General features: G+C 39.7%; 1 pseudogene across 1 annotated transcript in view; it reads left to right on the forward strand.

Moving 5' to 3' along the window:
* LOC148680587 (uncharacterized) overlaps positions 1–19,969 on the forward strand; it is a 232,162-nt pseudogene that overhangs the window by 68,064 nt on the left and 144,129 nt on the right. The gene's annotated exons all lie outside the window — the stretch shown is intronic.

Here is a 19,969-nt window from a genome sequence, read left to right on the forward strand (position 1 = left end):
AAGAGAAAACTATGTGACTTAAAGGGACAACACTAGCTCTGTTTGAAGGAAGAGTAAAACCTGACAGATCCTAACAAAGAACTCTGAGAGGCTGGTAAAACTTCTTGACTTGATTTACAGATGGACATTTAAATCATTTAAAGGAAAGAATGATATTTAATCGAACTGACCAACGTCACACCAAGACTCAAGTCATTGAGTAACATACTGGTAGGAAGACATAAAGGAATTCTATTTTATACACTTAAAATCCCTATAATTATATTATCGCTATAATTAGTAGAAACACATAACTTGAAAACCTAGCTGGAAATAAAAAAATATAATATTGCCAGATATGGGAGCTGAATATATTTGTTAACATTTTTTGTGCAAATAGGCACAGCAAGGAGAGGGGCCCTTTGAAGAAGGAAGGCTTTCCCCTCACATTAAGAAGTTATTTAAGAGTTTAAGGTTTGGAGACCTTTTTCGTTATGCCTTTTAATTGGGTTAGGATTTTCATGTTTGTGTTTTTCATATTCCGTCACTGTGATTTTCGCAATAACATCTGATTATGCAAAAACAGAAATATAGAGTAATTACTTTGAATATTAATGGGTTACTAAATCCGATTAAAAGAAGCAAACTCTTGGCTAAAATGAAAAGAGAAAAGCAACAGATAATATTCTGGTAACAGACATATCTTTCTGATACAGAACATAAGATATTAAATAAAAAGGGATTTAAGGTTTTCTTTTCCTCATATAATAATGGTCGTAAACGAGGAGTAATAACATTAATCTCAAATAAAGTCAACTTCCAATTAATTTCTAAGACTACTGATAAAGAAGGATGATATAACCTAATTAAAGGAACTATCGACCAAAACAAAGTTACATTAGATAATATAGATAGACCACCTGAAAAAGACAAAGCATTTCTCAAATAAATATTTACTTTTAGAGCCAGGGAGGCATCAGGTACGTTGATCTGTGGGGGAGAGTGGAATGTACAATTTCAGCCTAAATTGGACTCATCTTTTTAATAAGCAAATTAATAAAGAAACTAGACAAATAAGATATCTGATGAAAGAATTAGATTTTAAAAATGTGTGGAAAGACATAGACCCTCTTAAAAAATAGTATTTTCTTCTCTTCCACCCAAATGTCTCGTTCTAGAATTGATTCATTTTTTATGTTTGGGTCAGATCATCATAAAATAAAAGTCTGTAAAATAGGAATAAGGTACATCTCAGACCATGCAGGAGTATATTTAACAGTGTACCTGGACAATAAACCCAAAAAGACATTTTGGCGAATTAACCCTAATCATTTGAATGATTAAACGTGTAAAATATGTTAAAAAAAGAACTATTAAAATATTTAAAACATAATGATAATGCAGAGGTGTCATCTAGTACCCTTTGGGACGCAGCTAAAGCTGTTATGTGAGGTAAACTTATAATATGGGGATCAAGGAAAAAAAAACTGAATTACATAAATAATCTGAATATACAACTTAAAGAATTAGAGACCAAATATGTTAATAAAAAAGCTCCAGATATTTTAATAAGATCAGAGAAGTTAAAGCATGAATAAGGAAACAACAGGCAGAGTAGAGTATATTTAAAATCAAAGATCCCAAAACTAAAAAGATATGTCGTAGATTGGAGGAAATACAACAGGCTTTTCAGGAAATACTACAGGACTCGAAATTGCGACCATTTCGGTTGCATATGCCCCCGAAATTTTATCTATGCGACCTCAAAATATATTTGGGAGCATTTGTGCAAGTGCAAAAAATTGTTGTGTAAAATAAAAGTCTGTAAAATAGGAATAAGGTACATCTCAGACCATGCAGGAGTATAGTACACCATCGCAAATGGGCTTGCACTGACTAAACTATTATCGCTGCTTACGAAAAGACCGGTATTGCTATTAACATGACGTATGCATATAATAGGGTACAGTATATGTCAAAAGCATCAGTGCAATATAAGACAGCACCCGTGAGAACAGCACAGTTATATCGTTAACAGATTTATTAATGTCAAGCAGTGCGTGCAGGGCTGGTGAGTTTTTACTGCAAAATGTTCACCACATGCGCGGATTCGGGAGACATTCACGCAGAATGCATCCCTGCACATAAAACGCGAAACACAGCACTCAGGAATGGTTTAAAACAGTTGTCATGTCAACTTGCTGCAGTAAACAAAGCCAAGACCGTAATGCTTGCCCTGCCTTCACGCTCTTCTTATTGGCCCACTACTTTAGCACTGAAATATCAGCTGTCAATCACTCGGTCAGTGCCTTCTGGCTTGGGATGACAGGGAGCTTCTACAGCGAAAAATTGTAAAGCGCTGAGGATGAAAATGAAGATAACACTGACAGATTTCGTTTTAGAAACCATGGCATCTAAAGTTACAAATCAGGACACATCTTACTAGTGATCATGTGCTGAATGTTAATCCACCATCTACACTGTTCGAAGAGTGGATAAAAGACTACCATTGGCTTCAAGTCTGCTATGAAAAGTTTGTGGGATGGAATTTTCAGGTAACTGTTTGCCACATCTAGCACGAGAGCTTCTGTTTAATCCCTTATAAAACCGCCAGATGCTGTCCGCCGTGCAAGTGGCAGCTATATGTCAAATTTAACACCACGTACACCATCGCAAATGGGCTTGCACTGACTAAACTAATATCGCTGCTTACGAAAAGACCGGTATTGCTATTAACATGACGTATGCATATAATAGGGTACAGTATATGTCAAAAGCATCAGTGCAATATAAGACAGCACCTGTGAGAACAGCACAGTTATATCGTTAACAGATTTATTAATGTCAAGCAGTGCGTGCAGGGCTGGTGAGCGTGCCGTGTATCCTTTAGTCACTCAGTTATTCTATAAAATTGTATTTTCTTGTGATAACAAGCAAAAAGGTTAATTTCAAGCCCTGTATGCATATATATATATATATATATATATATATATATATATATATACATTTTTAAAGCAATTCTACTATTTTCACATATGTATAGGTTGCTACTGTAAGAAAATATCAGCATTCGGTACTTACTCAGTATTACAGTATTACCTGCTTAAAAAGACCTGATCAAATCTTGTTTACATTAAATAAACCTTGTGCAGAGCAGGTTTGAGCTACCAGACCTGTTGTTATGACAACATCTCTCGGATGACGAAACGATCCTGGATCATGTCAAATTGTCAATAACCAAATTAAGCTAATGGAGTAATCCACATACGAAGAACGAACATTAGAACACAATTTTTAACAACGCATAAATTATTGGTTCATGACGACTTACCTGTGTCCGAACTTTGCCGTTTGTGTTTAGAAGATTTACTGACAGATTTTCTTGAAGCAGAAGTGTGTTCTTCCTCAACTTCTGTGAACACTTTAACAGCTTACAACAATAAACAGCTGACATGTTTATTGCATTATCTAAGTCAAGCATTATCTAAGTGTAAACTCTAAATCAAAAAAAGGTTGCTAATTCCTGCAATCCTGCAAAATTCTTAATTAAACGCAAAATAATTCCAAAATGTTAATAATCTCATAAAACATTCAATTCCAAACTATAATCAAATTATATTTATTTCAGTTGACAATGAATTGTTTTATGTAACTAAAGACGTCGCATTCGCAGCGCACATGATGTTTTTGAGTGTCTCTTAAAAAATGACGTCTCACCTGCACCCTCAAAATCATTACATTACATTGAATAGGGGATGGGAGAGTTTTCAGCTTGTGCAGTAAGCAGACGCAGATGAAGTGCGAGTGATTTACATGTGAAGTCAAAGCAAAGATGACATATAGACATCCTGTGGTGCGAACTGGCCGTTTTGTCCGTTTGATACGCTTCAGACTGCAAAAGAAAGTGTGAGCAAACAGAGCAATAAAACAGACAAGTGTAGATGAGATTGGTTCAAAGGTGACGGCCGCCGGACGTGGCTGAATTGAAGGATATTATTTGTGCTTTACATGTATGGCTGGTATTATGATGTGCGTCAAATTGATAAATTACTTTATTTAACTCTTTCCATGCAGTTAATAGGAGAAAACCCTTCCCTGGCATTGATGAGCTTTACGGCAATCTGTGCTTTAGAAGTAATACGGTAGGGGAAGCCCTAATGTTTAACAATGTCAGATGCTCCAGGAAGTAAAATCTGAGAGAAAGTAAGATCGTGGATAAAAGAGTTATACAATCTTCCTTTGGCTCAGATCTACTGCTTTAGATCTGATTTAGATCTTGTCTTAACAAGAGACTAAGATAATGAAGCTTTATTTTTATGATTTGTGTCATTGCCATTGTTTCAGATTGCACACCTAACAAATTAGTCTACCTAGTAAGGAAAATACATATTGTTTTTTACACACACACACACACACACACACACATATATATATATATCGTTCGCAAAACTTACCACAAATTTCAGGAAATTACCACCAAAAAAATCTGTAATTTTTATCATAAAAAATTCCTAAATAACTAGGGGGTCTGAGTGATATTACATTTTTAACAACACATACATTATTGGTTCATGACGACTCAACTGTGTCAGAACTTTGGCGTTTACGTTTAGCAGAGCAACTGACGGATTTTTTTGAAGCAGAAGTGTGTTCCTCCTCAACTTCTGTGAACACTTTAACAGTTAACAACAATAAACAGTTGACATGTTCAAAACGGTGTACTGACATTTAATTTTTACCAACGCATACATTATTGGTTCATGACGACTCACCTCTGTCAGAACTTTGGCGTTTGTGTTGAGAAGAGTGACTGACGGATTTTCTTGAAGCAGAAGTGTGTTCCTCCTCATCTAAATATAAAAATAAACAGTTTGTTTACATGGTTTTGTTTTTTGTTTTCATCACTGATCGTGTTTACACGAAAACTTGAGGCCATCTTTAATCACAAAATATATATACCTAAAATGGACGATTTTGAAAAGTTAGTGTTGGCACCTTTCATGAATTAAACTAGCAAACTTTCAGTTCATAGCTTGTGATAAGATCACAATAATACTCACCCATATCTGTAGTTTGACTTAGTTCTTCGTCACTGTCACACACACACACACACACACACACACACAAAGTTTTGCCTCAAGAGAAATACATACAAACAGATCAAGCTCATTAATCATTACATTACACAGCTCTCTGGCACTTTGTTTCAAGGTGTGTATGACTACTTTTTAACTGATTAACACTGTAATTTGGGTACTGTGAGTCATCTTGACTAGTGCAGCTTTATGCTTATTTATTCATTTCACATTAATTTTTAAACAAATTAAATGTTTATAATTAGACAGTAAGAAAGCCAACAAGAAAGGGTTGCTTAGAAATAAGCCAAGACAGAAATCACCTATTAAAAATCTAAAAGGAAAAAATATTAAAAACAGTATTACTATTACTTTAAGTTACTGTAGTAAAAACAAACTAAATCCACTGTACTTTCCATCAGTGCTAAACTGGATTTCCTTCAAAGATCTTACTTTGTATACTTAAGACCACTTCTCTAGAGACAACAGCAACTTGCTTACTTTTGCTAGTTGTATGGTGTTTTCAGACAATCGGTAATATTCGCTGTGAACGCGTATGTCGTGACCCATAAATTTAGCTAACTGGTCAAGCTCATTATCTTTTAAGTTCATAATCTGACACAGAGTTGCCACTTGTTTTCTCAGTTGGGTTGAAGTCAGGCTTTTTGGGTCTTTGGCACCACACACTGCTGCATATTTTTGTAGACAGTCTGACCCACGAATATGGGCTGAACGTTCAACTTTCGCAAAAACATAGGGATTGTCTTTTGTGACCCCAACTTTCTCTCTGTTTCCAAGTATTGTTTCTGCTAAAACTTTCCAGTCAGTAGCGTTTGCTTTTTTCTTTTGACTCCTCCTCCTGCTTTCTCAAGTGTTTCTGTAATGCCATGACATCTGCAGTAAGCGGTATGGGATCACTCTTATTTCATCTGGCTTGCTGAAGGGTGTTGAGAGCCTTGCTTGAAATATTGGTTCTCCAGAGACTGTCAATAAGTTTGATGAAGTTTTTTACATTCCTTTCTGTCTCAGTGTCTCCTGCAACCCAAGCTCATTCTGGAAACATAGCCCCGCAGATGTTTCTGGAGACCACGATTTACGTGGCCGGAGGTACGTAAAGGCCACGTTTGGTTTTTTTCGAGCGAACGTTGCGGGGCGGTGTGGCGCCGATCCGCCCCTCCTCTTCGCGCTCGCCGGCCGATGGCTCGCCTCCAAGTGGAGGGCTTTCCCGTTGCAATCAGTTTGTCCGCCTAGCTCACAGCGTTGCGTCGGCGGAGCGGAGGCCCCGGAGGAGGAGGATCCGGAGCCGGCCGCGGTGGACGACGACCGGGATCGAGTCCGGGGAACAGCGGGTTCCGGAAATCAGGTAAGACGAAAAACGGAATCCGGAAAATGAGGGCGAGAACGCGGCGGGATCCGGAAACGCGGTCGAAATCGAAGACGAGGGCTTTTGCTTTTTTTTTTTTTTCTCGATCCGGCCGCTTTTTGCACGAGAACGACGCGGGCGCGAATGCCACGATCCGCGAAAACAAAAAAACGCTCGAATACGTACCTCCCGGGATGTAAATCGCGGTCCGCAGAAACGTCCGCGGGGCTACGTTTCCACAATGAGCCCGGTTTGGTCTCCTGACATAAGACTCTGGCCTAAGCTTATCTGACAAGCCTTCTTTATTGACTAACCAATTCTGAGAGGTAAAGAAGGGGTTTTAAAAAGATTTGATTCAGCATTGTAGCTGCTTACCTCCTTGCATTCAGTGATTGCCAGAACAAAGTTTTGAGGAACACACAGTTTCTTTAATGTTTCCACTGACTTGGATAGCTTGTGGCAATTAGGATGTAAATCCATACCACCTGGAGGAAAATGATTACAGGTTAAAAAGAAAAGAGCGGAAGAGGAAGTAATAAAAACGGTACGAGGAGAGCACTGAAAACAGTGGTCGAATGAGTTGGCTCTGGTTGAAATCGAGAAGTGTAAGCGCCAAAAAGCGAAGTTGCAAAAGTCTACCGGTGGTGATCGGATCCAGTGAAGAGTGCAGTTAAAGCGTTTTGGAGAGACGTTTTGGCTGAGATGGTGGATTTAGCCGTCGCCTGAGATCATGTGCGGTGTCCACAACAAAGGGAGCTGAGTGACGTCGCTCTACATAGACGCGGGCTGTAGGTGATTTTTCTCTAGTTCACCGGTTTCAGGTACTTTACACTTCGACAACAAACAAGGAAAACAAAACGTTAGCATACCAGCATCGTTGATGGGTTGACTGCCAAAGCGATGGGTTTCAGCTGTTGACATTATCCATACCACTCCTACGCTTTGAATGAACTGTTAGTGCGCACATACATTCCTTGCATAGAGGCCGCTGGACACACAGACACCCCCACACATACATACACACACTATCAACTTTAGTATAGTTGTCTTCAATGAACCTAAACGAGCACATGTCACTCCGCTGCTAGTCCGTTTGCACTGGCTGCCAGTTGCTGCTCGCATCAAATTCAAAACTCTGATGTTTGCCTACAAAGTGACTTCTGGCCTAGCACCTTCTTATCTGCACTCACTTCTGCAGATCTATGTGCCCTCCAGAAACTTGCGTTCTGTGAATGAACGTCGCCTCGTGGTTCCATCCCAAAGAGGGAAAAAATCACTTTCGCGAACGCTCACGCTCAATCTGCCCAGTTGGTGGAATGAACTCCCTAACTGCATCAGAACAGCAGAGTCACTCGCTATTTTGAAGAAACGACTAAAAACTCAACTATTTAGTCTCCACTTCACTTCCTAAGCTGCAATTGCCTCTTTGAATATCACACTAATTGTACAAAAAAAAAAAAAAACTACTAACACTTCCCTTCTTAGACTTTACAGACCTGAAACTTGCCTTTAGTACTTATTCATTGTTGCTCTTAGTTGTGTAAATTGCTTCCTTGTCCTCATTTGTAAGTCGCTTTGGATAAAAGCGTCTGCTAAATGACTAAATGTAAATGTAAAATGTATCACACACACACACATACATTGAACGAACGGTTTAACATTCAGATTCCAGCTGATGCTTCCAGTAACGTTATGTTGGTTAATTGAGAGAAAACTGGACTCTGATGCGACTAAACTATGTTTCCGTGAATTAATTGTATATGTGGTTTACCTTTGAATGGCCAGAGAGCCAATGATTGTGAGGGGTGTAACTTCCATGGGGTTTGTTCTTGTATATGGATGAAATGCTCACTGCTGTCTTTCACTTAGTAAATACTGATTATGGTTGTGATTGCAGTGGATAAATTCTTCTGTGAGTGTGGTATAAATTCATCATGATGTTTTCATAAAGCTGTTTATTTTCAATTGTGCTTTTGAGCGATCTATTGGTAATGATATTTCAGTGATAGAAAAATAAATATTTCTATGCATACTCAATTGGTGAATTTGTGTAAAATTGTTGTGTATTTTTGTGTGTTATGTTTAGTATAGTTTGTAGTCGGTGGCTTATTGCCATCTGGGTTAAAGTTAAATTTGTAATATATTGACGGATTTATTCTGTCTGGCACCCGAACAAAAAGCTAAATATTACCTACTTGGGGTTTAAGAAAGGGCCACCGTTACAAGCTCTTTCACCTTAACCAAAAACCTTGCAAGTTCTCGCATTTTTTCTAAAATGTATGGGTGCTGAGCTCGATCGTGGCCGCACTTTGTACAAATTGATTTGCCAAACAACATGCTCAAGCGATCCTCGGTTATTGCTTTGGTGATACTGTCCTCACGCATACTCATCAAAAGTGTTCTAATACCAGCAGGGGTGTCTGACCCCATAGGTATAAGGCAAGCTGCAGTGGAACGCACTCTCTCTCCTTTTTTTCGTTTAACAACCGTCTCTGCTCTGCATGCCTTTGAGTGTTTCCATAAGTCTTTCTTCATGAAAAACCTAAGACACTGAGGGCAAGGAAGAAAATCTGAAATGTCTGCAGCCACAGTTGGCTGACGCCGAGTTGCAATTTCTTCATCCTTCTTTTCCAAAACCTTTCTACGTTGTGAAAATAGTTTCCTTTATTCCGAATTCCCTCTAGAAGATCTTTTCACTTTTTAGAGTGTTTTGGAAAAGAAAAAGCTTTTGAAACCTCAGGTTCACTGGCATGCCGTTTTTCAAGATGTTTTGATATTTTGCTTTGGGGTTTCTGACAGTACAAACAGTACTGCTTTTTGTTCCATTTTCTTGTGCCTTTGGGACAATTAACAATTGTTTTGATTGTCATCTTTTTTTCTCTTGCTTGTACGTAAAGAATCCTTATCTGAAGGAATCAATGTGTCAATAGTGTTTAAGTGCACCCCTGACTCCCTTTCTGAATCAAGCTCATCACCAGTGCTCTCTTTGTCTGATGGAACATATTTACTACGTTTCTGATTCACTTGAGTCCTGTTTACTGATTTCGTTCTCTGTTTCTTAGTCACTCTTCTTAGCAGACCCGTTCTCTGTTTGTAAGTCACTCTTCACAGTGTAGCTGAGCTAATAAGTATAAAATATACCAATGCAAATTATTAGTGAACTTCATCAAAACTTTACTTTTTAATTACTTTTGTTTTATATTTTATTTTCTTAATTATAATGTTTTGTATATAGTTTTGATAGAGATGTTTTTTATGCGGAACCATGTTGGCAAATGTTTATGGAGAGCACATATTAGTGGCGCACACAGCAACTCATGCGGTGTGTGGGCAGGCAGCGCCATCTTCAGTGTTGAATTCGCCGCTGACTGAGTTTGTTGCATGTTCTCTCGCTCTGCTAACGCGAGCCTGGTAAGGATTTTCAAGCGAGTTCACTGAGTTATTTTATGTGACAGTGAAAGTATAAACGTGATAAAACTATGGTGTATCGAAGATGAATGTAAATTATCACATTTTGAGTGCTTAAAGTGACTTTCCTTTCTAATTGGCAGAGTGGAAAAAGAGAGAGAGATTTCAGCATATTATTGTGCTCTCTGTGTTTTTACAGGTATGTTTATTATGTTTTGTTAAGTGATGTTTGAAATCTAATTATACAAGTTGTGTAAAATGAGGTCTGTTTGCAAAACAATATAATTTTGCATATATTAATGTATTTTATAGTGTTAAATGTTTATTTGTGTATCTTTTCTGATATTTGACACTATTTTTCATTCTATTGCTCACTAATGTAGTGACCAGTGAAACATTATATTTCTTTTACAACTTATCTGATGTATACTATAATGTTTATTTTTTACTGCTAATTTTGTGGTCTATTTATTTGTATTTATTTTCGTTTACCTATTGTTTTTGTCAATTTGTTGGCTATTATTAATGCAAAGAGTGTTGAATTCGCCGCTGACTGAGTTTGTTGCATGTTCTCTCGCTCTGCTAACGTGAGCCTGAGTGGAAAAAGAGAGAGAGATTTCAGCATATTATTGTGCTCTCTGTGTTTTTACAGAATAAACCAAACTTGAGACCTCCAACGCCGCTGTTGTCTTTTTGGGAAAAAACACACACAACCAGAGTAAAACTGCTACATTAAAATGGTGCCGTGACCTACTGGATCAACAGAGTCAGCTCCAGCCGACCACCGGAGTTGTTCTACATGTTCGTGGCGTTCGTGTGCTGTAAGTGGAGGCTGAAGATTCCGTTTCACCACTGTTCCAGTAGCTGCTTCGTAAAAGAGACTGAAAAGACAAAGACTATTCTGCGGTTTGATACTGATGAACTTTTGGTTTCTCCTCATCTAATTTATTTCACATTTTCTGAGGTTAGTTATCCTTTGTGCTTATTTTGCTGTAAAATCATACCATGGCTGGGGTAAGAAAAAACTCTGAGTTTATGACACCATACCTTGGGAGGGGTAGAGGGCTGTTGGGTGTAGAAATCCCTACCGCTGGTTAATTTATAGTCCTCAGTCACACAATACTCCAACAAACGAACCTGCTGGTCCGACTGCCTCTACTCCTAATAACGCCGATGATAATGTTGCACAGCAGTTACGTGACCTTATTGGTGAATTAGGCAGTCAAATAGGTGATTCCATTGTCAACCGCCTGTTAGTTAGCCAAACTCCAGTTGCCACTTCTAACCCAGTCACTGTTAATCGTGTTGTCCCTGAATCCACTAGTGCAGGCCATAGTCTCGCTAATGTCAGTCTAATTGTTAAACCAGACATCAGAGAACCTCCTATGTTTAGAGGTGATGATTCAGACAAATGCACGATTCAGGAATGGATAGAGCTGATGGAATTGTATCTCCACAAAGCAGATTGCTCTAACAAAGATCAGGTAGATGAGATACTGAGCCATCTGCTAGGCAGGGCTAAAAATATTGTTAAAGTTAAACTGAAGTGCAACCCTGATGAAGCCATCTCCCCTGAAACCATCTATGATGTGTTAAGACGTTATTTTAGTGAACATCCTGGATCCTGTCAACCCCTAGCTGACTTTTATGCGACACAATCCAAAGCAAATGAGTGCCCTGTTGACTACTGGGTTAGGTTAAATACAGCTGCTGAGTTAGCAGACAGTCACTTGCAGAAACAAGGCGCGAGGATAAAAAACATGAGTTCTGAGATTTCTATGATGTTCATTAGGAATTGCCCAGACCCAGGCCTTTCTAGTGTCTTTAGGTGTAAACCTATAAGTAAATGGACTATCACTGAAATCCAGGAAGCCATAGATGAGCACCACAGAGATGTTCAGTCTAAGACATTGCCTGTCACTCATGTAGTTAAGTCTGTTCATGTTGCTACAGCCAAAGTATTGTCCAGTCCACACACTGTTCCTGGTGGTGAGAGCTTAAATGCAGCTGCTCCAGCTTTTGTCCCTGATAGTCCACTCAAGGCTGCAGAATCGCCATCTTCAGAAGCTGGCATTTTGGAGCGTGTTTTAAACATGCTAGAAAGGGTGCTGGAGCGTACTAGCCAACCTGCTCCTGCCTCACAACCAAGAGTAATGCAGTGGCGCAATACAACTCCATGTAGAGTCTGTGGTGACAGAAATCATTCAACCCGTTCACACTGTATGAGAGAAAAGAGATGCTTATCATGCCTAGAAACTGGACATCAACAAAAGCAGTGTCACAAAGTTGTCAGCCCAGCTGGACCTCCTGCTTCGGATTCATATGTTCAGGGAAACTGATGCACTCACATTTTGGAGGGGACTATGTGAGTGTACAGCATCACACCCTCGCTATGGATGATAATTTCTCTGTTTATGATGAGTGTCGCAAATCTGCCTCCAGTGATATTGTTTTTTTTCAGAACATCACCAAGCTAGAGAAGTCAGATAGTCTGTTCTATACACCAGTGTTATTGAATGATAAAGTTTCAGTTCAAGCTTTGCTAGATAGCGGATCCATGGCTTGCACGATTAATGGAGAAACTGAACGAAAGTTGTTGAGTGAAGGAATGCCTGCACAAGTTGATCAGTCACATATGGACATCCTTCTCGTCGGCTGTGGTGGTGTTAAAGTTAAACCAAGTGGAGTGTACCAGCTAAAGATGGATGTGTATGGCAAACAGCTAAGTGTGCCCACGTTAGTTGTGCCTGATCAAAAAGACCAGTTAATTCTGGGTACTAATGTTATTAAGTTCTTACTCACCCAGCTCAAACAAGACTCTAATTATTGGAATGTTGTGAACCACCCTGTGCTGTCTGGAAAACCTGAAATTGAGCAGTTTCTGAACATGCTGTCAGGCATTAACAGATGGGAGGGTAACAAAATCCCTGATATTGTGGGCACTGCTAAATTGACCCAAGCTGTCACTCTTTTGCCCAAACAGGAACATCTTGTGTGGGGTAAGCTACCACAGACTGCTCCAGTTTCCTTAGGTAGTGCTATTATGATTGAACCTACAAAGACACTGACCGACAAAAAAAGTGTCATGGTGGGAAGAGTTATAGCGTCCTTGTCTGGAGATAGATGGGTCCCAGTTAAGATCATAAATCTTGTTGATAAGCCTATTACGCTAAAAAGGAACTCCAAAATTGCCGATGTGTTCCCTGTTGTGGCAGTGGAGGACCTTTGTGTGCCTAATGATCATGATGATGAAATGGTGAGTGTGCACTGCCAGAAGACTGTTGGTGATATTGTTGATGAGGAAGATCGCACAGTCTCCAAATTTCATGAGAGCATGCAATAACTTAACCTTGGAGACCTGGATATTGACTCGTGCGAAGTATCCACTTATTGGAAGAATGAGTTAGTGCAGCTCATTAAAAGACATGAGGAAGTGTTTTCGAAGCATAAATTGGATTGTGGGAAAGCCAAGGAGTTTGTCCACCGAATTCATTTGTCAGATGATCGTCCTTTCAGACTTCCATACCGCCGTGTCCCTCCTGCTCAGTATCTAAAACTGAGAACTGTGCTCTCAGAGATGGAAGAACAGGAGATAATACGCAAGTCGTATAGTGAGTGGGCTTCACCACTTGTGCTAGTATGGAAGAAGACTGGAGATCTTAGGGTGTGTGTGGATTACCACTGGCTGAACACTCGAACTGTTAAGGATGCCCACCCCCTGCCTCATCAGGCAGACTGCTTGGCAGCTTTGGGAGGCAATGCCATCTTCAGTGCAATGGACTTGACCTCTGGGTTTTATAACATTGTTGTATCCGAGGAAGACAGAAAGTTCACTGCCTTTACAACTCCCATGGGCCTCTTTGAATTTAATCGTTTGCCACAAGGGCTCTGTAACAGTCCCGCCAGCTTCATGAGACTCATGACCAACATCTTCGGAGATCAGAATTTTCTCACACTGCTGTGCTATCTCGATGATCTTTTGGTGTATGCCCCAAATGAAGAGGAGGCCATTAAACGGCTTGAGCTTGTGTTTACTAGGCTGAAGGCACACGGACTGAAATTGGCCCCTAAGAAGTGCCATTTGTTAAGACGTAGTGTGAAGTTTCTGGGTCATATCATTGATGAGACTGGAGTGGCAACAGATCCGGATAAGGTCAGTGCCATATCGGCTGTGTCTAAAGCAGACCTCATGATGTCAGATGGAGTAACACCCTCACAAAAAAAGATCAAGTCATTTCTAGGAATGGTGATGTATTATCAGAAGTTTATTCCTAACTGTTCCAGTGTAGCTAAGCCCCTGTTCAACTTGACAGCAGCACCTAAAGGGAGGAAAACATCTCAAAAGGGTGAAATAAATTTTAAGAAATTAAACCCTGGTGACTGGACAAGTGAACATAGTGAGGCTTTTCAGAATTTAAAGTCATCTTTGCTACATTCTGTTGTGCTAGCACACCCCGATTTCAGCAGACCATTCATTTTATGCACCGATGCGTCCTTGGATGGTTTAGGGGCTGTACTTTCCCAAGTACCAGAAGGTGAAAATAAGGCACGCCCAATCGCCTTTGCCAGCAAAGCCCTCACCAAGGCACAAACTAAGTACCCTGCCCATCGTCTGGAATTTCTAGCTTTAAAGTGGTCCGTCTGTGACAAGTTCAGTCACTGGCTGAAAGGACACGACTTTACTGTCTGGACGGACAACAATCCTTTAACGTACATATTAACAAAGCCCAAACTAGACGCATGCGAGCAGAGGTGGGTGTCTAAGCTGGCCCCCTATAGCTTTAACATTCAATACATACCTGGAAGCAAAAATGTGGTCGCTGATGCGCTAAGTAGACAGCCCTTCGTCCATCAGAGGGTTGGTCAAAGACTGATATCTGAACCATACAGTGTTCTGTTAAATGAGGCAGAAAAAGTTAAAGAAAACACTGTTCAGGATGCCTTTAGGTTAAGTGCGAACATCTGCACTGTTGAACACCAAGCCTGTAGGCCACTAGAACACTGTTCTCTTACTTGTACTGAAGTATCAGCAGTTCTTGATGTCCATACTCAATGGGAAACGGGAGCATCTGATAGGGCGATCCAATGGCTCTCTCAAGGTACTCACCAGTTGTTGACTCCAGGTCCCAGTCCACTGCCTGTGTTCTCATTAAGTGAGTTGCGACAGAAGCAGCAAGATGATAAGATCCTCTCAAGAGTTTTGTTTTACGTGAGTAGAGCAAAGAAGCCTTCTAGGCGTGAGAGAGCTGGTGAGACATTTGAGGTTCTCAAAACCCTTAAACAGTGGGAGAAGCTTAAAATGCTTGATGGAGTGTTATACAGGGTGACAAAAGATGCCCTGACAGGAAAAAAGAGGTGGCAGTATGTCGTTCCAGCTTCCCTTGTCAGTCAGGCTCTTTTGGGGATCCACAATGAGGCTGGACATCAAGGTCAGGGTAGGACTTTATCCCTTGCGAGACAGAGGTTCTTCTGGACAAGTTTGGAGCATGATGTGCGTGAACATGTTAAATGTTGTAAACGGTGTGTCGTGAGCAAAACACCCGAACCTGAAGGAAGAGCCCCTCTGGAAAGCATTAAGACATCATGCCCACTGGAGTTAGTATGCATAGATTTTTGGAGTGCTGAGGATTGCAGTGGTCGCAGTGTGGATGTCCTGGTCATAACTGACCATTTTACCAAAATGGCCTGTGCTTTTCCCTGTAAAAGTCAATCTTCAAAGCAAGTAGCGAGGATTCTTTGGGATAAGTTTTTCTGTATTTATGGCTTCCCTGAGAGGATCCATTCGGATCAGGGTGCCAACTTCGAGAGCCAACTCATACGTGAAATACTGGAAGTCGCTGGTGTGAAAAAGTCTAGGACAACTGCTTATCACCCCATGGGCAATGGCCATGTTGAACGTTTTAATAGGACCCTGGGTAGCATGATTAGGTCATTACCTCCAAGGAACAAGCAAAAGTGGCCGCAAATGTTGCAAACTCTGACCTTTGCCTATAACTGCACAGCCCACGAGTCAACTGGCTATGCGCCTTTTTATCTAATGTATGGCAGAATTCCCAAGCTTCCAGTGGATGTGATGTTCAGTAGCATAGAAAGAGACTGTGCCATTGCTGATTATGATACTTATGTGAAACGTCTAAGGGATGACTTGAAAGAAGCTTTGTCTCTTGCTCAAATGAATTCTGAAGCCAGTCAAAAACGGCAAGCGGACTTGTACAACAAGAAGACAAAAGGATGCAGGATTGAAGTTGGTGACCAGGTTTTGTTGGCGAACAAAGGTGAACGGGGACGGAGAAAACTAGCTGACAAGTGGGACTCCACACCTTATGTCGTTGTTGATCTTAACCCTCAGTGTCACACATACCGCATCCGTAACACCCACAATGGGTTAGAGAAGACAGTTCATAGAAACCTGCTTCTTCAAGCTAACTTCTTGCCAATTGAGACTAAAGGAGTTGAACCCTCATTCAGTGATGACTGTGAACTAGATGATTGTAGCAGTGCATTGAGTGGCGCTCTAACACCATTGTCTGCTTGTAGTCATGCAGATCGTACTGCTAGTTGGGTTGCAGAGACATTAGTCCCAGATGATGTCCCAGACAGTGTACCTATTGACACAGAGAGTGTTCTGTCATTGGTAGTGAACCCTGAAGCTTCTAGGACTTGTCTTTCTATAGTGCAGTCTGACGCCTTAAGTTGTGAAGATGTCATGGTTCATTCTGAAGTGACAAAAACTCATTCAGAGACAGACTCACTGGTATCAAACAGAGCTTTGACTAGGGGTGCAAATACCTCTGAATCTGTTGTTTTGTCTTCCAGCAGAGTTTCACTTCCAGTTAGGACTAGGGTCGGAAGACTCGTGAAGCCTGTAAATAGGTTAATTCAAAACATGACTCAAAATGTGAGAATGACAAGTTCAGTCAGTGAGTTTGCGAAATCTTTATTGTCATAAGTCCTGATAATCATAGGATAAAATCCTTTTCCTTGTAGAATCTTATCTTTTGAGTCAATTTCTCACAGTGTGTGGAATTCTGAGTTTTCAAGTCACTGTCTTGTTGAGGTCAATATGATGGTGTTTTGGGCACCATTATAGCAAGTGCGTCTTAGTAGGCCTGATCAACCTGTTTGGACCACTTACCCTGTTAGGTGGTGTGACTTGCGTATTAAATGACAGTTGAGTTTCTCAGATAAATACTAGTTAAATTAATTTTTTTCCCTAATTGAATGCTTACCTTGAGGTGCAAGTTTTGTGAAGTTCAGAGGGGAGTATGTAGCTGAGCTAATAAGTATAAAATATACCAATGCAAATTATTAGTGAACTTCATCAAAACTTTACTTTTTAATTACTTTTGTTTTATATTTTCTTTTCTTAATTATAATGTTTTGTATATAGTTTTGATAGAGATGTTTTTTATGCGGAACCATGTTGGCAAATGTTTATGGAGAGCACATATTAGTGGCGCACACAGCAACTCATGCGGTGTGTGGGCAGGCAGCGCCATCTTCAGTGTTGAATTCGCCGCTGACTGAGTTGGTTGCATGTTCTCTCGCTCTGCTAACGCGAGCCTGGTAAGGATTTTCAAGCGAGTTCACTGAGTTATTATATGTGACAGTGAAAGTATAAACGTGATAAAACTATGATGTATCGAAGATGAATGTAAATAATCACATTTTGAGTGCTTAAAGTGACTTTCCTTTCTAATTGGCAGAGTGGAAAAAGAGAGAGAGATTTCAGCATATTATTGTGCTCTCTGTGTTTTTACAGGTATGTTTATTATGTTTTGTTAAGTGATGTTTGAAATCTAATTATACAAGTTGTGTAAAATGAGGTCTGTTTGCAAAGCAATATAATTTTGCATATATTCATGTATTTTATAGTGTTAAATGTTTATTTGTGTATCTTTTATGATATTTGACACTATTTTTCATTCTATTGCTCACTAATGTAGTGACCAGTGAAACATTATATTCCTTTTACAACTTATCTGATGTATACTATAATGTTTATTCTTTACTGCTAATTTTTGTGGTCTATTTATTTGTATTTATTTTCGTTTACCTATTGTTTTTGGCAATTTGTTGGCTATTATTAATGCAAAGAGTGTTGAATTCGCCGCTGACTGAGTTGGTTGCATGTTCTCTCGCTCTGCTAACGCGAGCCTGAGTGGAAAAAGAGAGAGAGATTTCAGCATATTATTGTGCTCTCTGTGTTTTTACAGAATAAACCAAACTTGAGACCTCCAACGCCGCTGTTGTCTTATTGGGAAAAAACACACACAACCAGAGTAAAACTGCTACACTCGCATCAAATTCAAAGCTCTGATGTTTGCCTACAAAGCAACCTCTGGCTTTGCTCCCTCTTATCTGCTCTCACTTCTGCAGATTTATATGCCCTCAAGAAACTTGCGTTCTGTGAATAAACGTCGCCTCGTGGTTCCATCCCAAAGAGGGAAGTAATCACTTTCCCGAACTCTCGCATTCAATCTGCCCAGTTGGTGGAATGAACTCCCTAACTGCAACAGAACGGCAGAGTCACTTGCTGTCTTCAAGAAACCACTTAAAACTCAACTATTTAGTCTCCTCTTCACTTCCTAATCTGCAATTGCCTCTAGCTATACCACTAACTGTACTCAAAAAAAAAAATTCTTACATTACTAATGCTTTCCTTCTTAGACTTTACAGACCTTAAACTTGCCTACAGCACTTATTTATTGTTGCTCTTATTGTTGTGATAATTGCTTCCTTGTTCTCATTTGTTAGTCGCTTTGGATAAAAGCGTCTGCTAAATGACTAAATGTAAATGTAAAACAGCAAGCTGTGTACACGCCCTTAAAATGACACATTATAATACATTATAATAAAAAAATCTGGATTGTGTTTTGAACTGAACCTAAACTGGCACGCTCAGAAGAACCATAATAATAATGTTAAATCATAAAAAAGGGGTAAACTATGTGCCCTTTATGCAATGTGTTAACTTTATTAATTATTCAATAATCATCAAGATTGATAAAAAAGTTCAACGCACAGCAGTGAACGTGTGCACACACACACACACACATCAGTGAACATGTACACACACACACACACAGTTGGTACAGTAGGCCTACATACTGTATCTACCTTGGAAGAAGTGATATGGTTCTTAAAGTGTTGTTTTACGTATGGAGCCTGATTGAATTTTATTATAGTGTCTTCGTAAAAACATCTGTCCATAATTCCTGAAAATAGAAAATATATATATATAAATAAAGAAACTGCAAAGAAACGATTCAATCATATTAAAGAGATTTGAACTAACCTTCTAACACAACTAGCGGTCCAGGTCCCTGACGAAATATGGCTCCCCAGACATGAATTTTTACTGGATGCTTTGCTTTCGGTTTATTAATAGGGTATGTCCTATTAATAAATTTGTAGGACATGTAAGCTCGTATAAAGCAAATAGCCTAAATAAAGAGATGCATGGATTAATGTAAATAATTAAATCTTTTCATTATGGCATTGTTCAAAATGGCTTACCTGACTTTTCCAGAGGTCCACCTGAGTTGTTTTACTGGTTTTCTAATATTGCAGACTGATGCTTTTAACTGTATTCTAAACAGAAGCTCACTCTGAATCTTTTTAGCAGATCGCTATTGTGGATTGTGCTGCACAGCCAACTTAAAAGGGACTGCATCAAAGACAACCCAGGTGGCACATACTAAAAACAACAAGAACAAAAAGTATTTATAAAAAAGTAAGAATTTTTTTTGGCACAGCAGGGTCTTTCTTCAGGGCTCGTTGGTCAAGGGGTATGATTTTCGCTTAGGATGCGAGAGGTCCTGGGTTCAATCCATGGATGAGCCCTACAGCTCAAAAAAAGCAGTGGAACTTTGGCATTTCTACATTAATTGTAGCACCCTTTGCTGTGACTTTAGTTAATGAACATTTGGTGGACTTCTAATTTAAATTAGTTTAACATGTACAATTATACAGACAAAACCGTCTGCTACCCTCAGGCAGATGGTTCCGCAGCATCTGGTTACGCACCAGCCGGCTAAAGGAAAGTTTCTTCCCTCAGACTATCAGGCTGATGAACACTTAACACACAGGCTCTTCCATACCCTCACTGCACACCATCGATATGTAGCATGCACTGACCTTT

This window comes from Danio rerio, chromosome 4, assembly GCF_052040795.2.
Source record: "Danio rerio strain M-AB ecotype USA chromosome 4, GRCz13ab, whole genome shotgun sequence".
NCBI classification, from domain to species: Eukaryota; Metazoa; Chordata; class Actinopteri; order Cypriniformes; family Danionidae; genus Danio; species Danio rerio.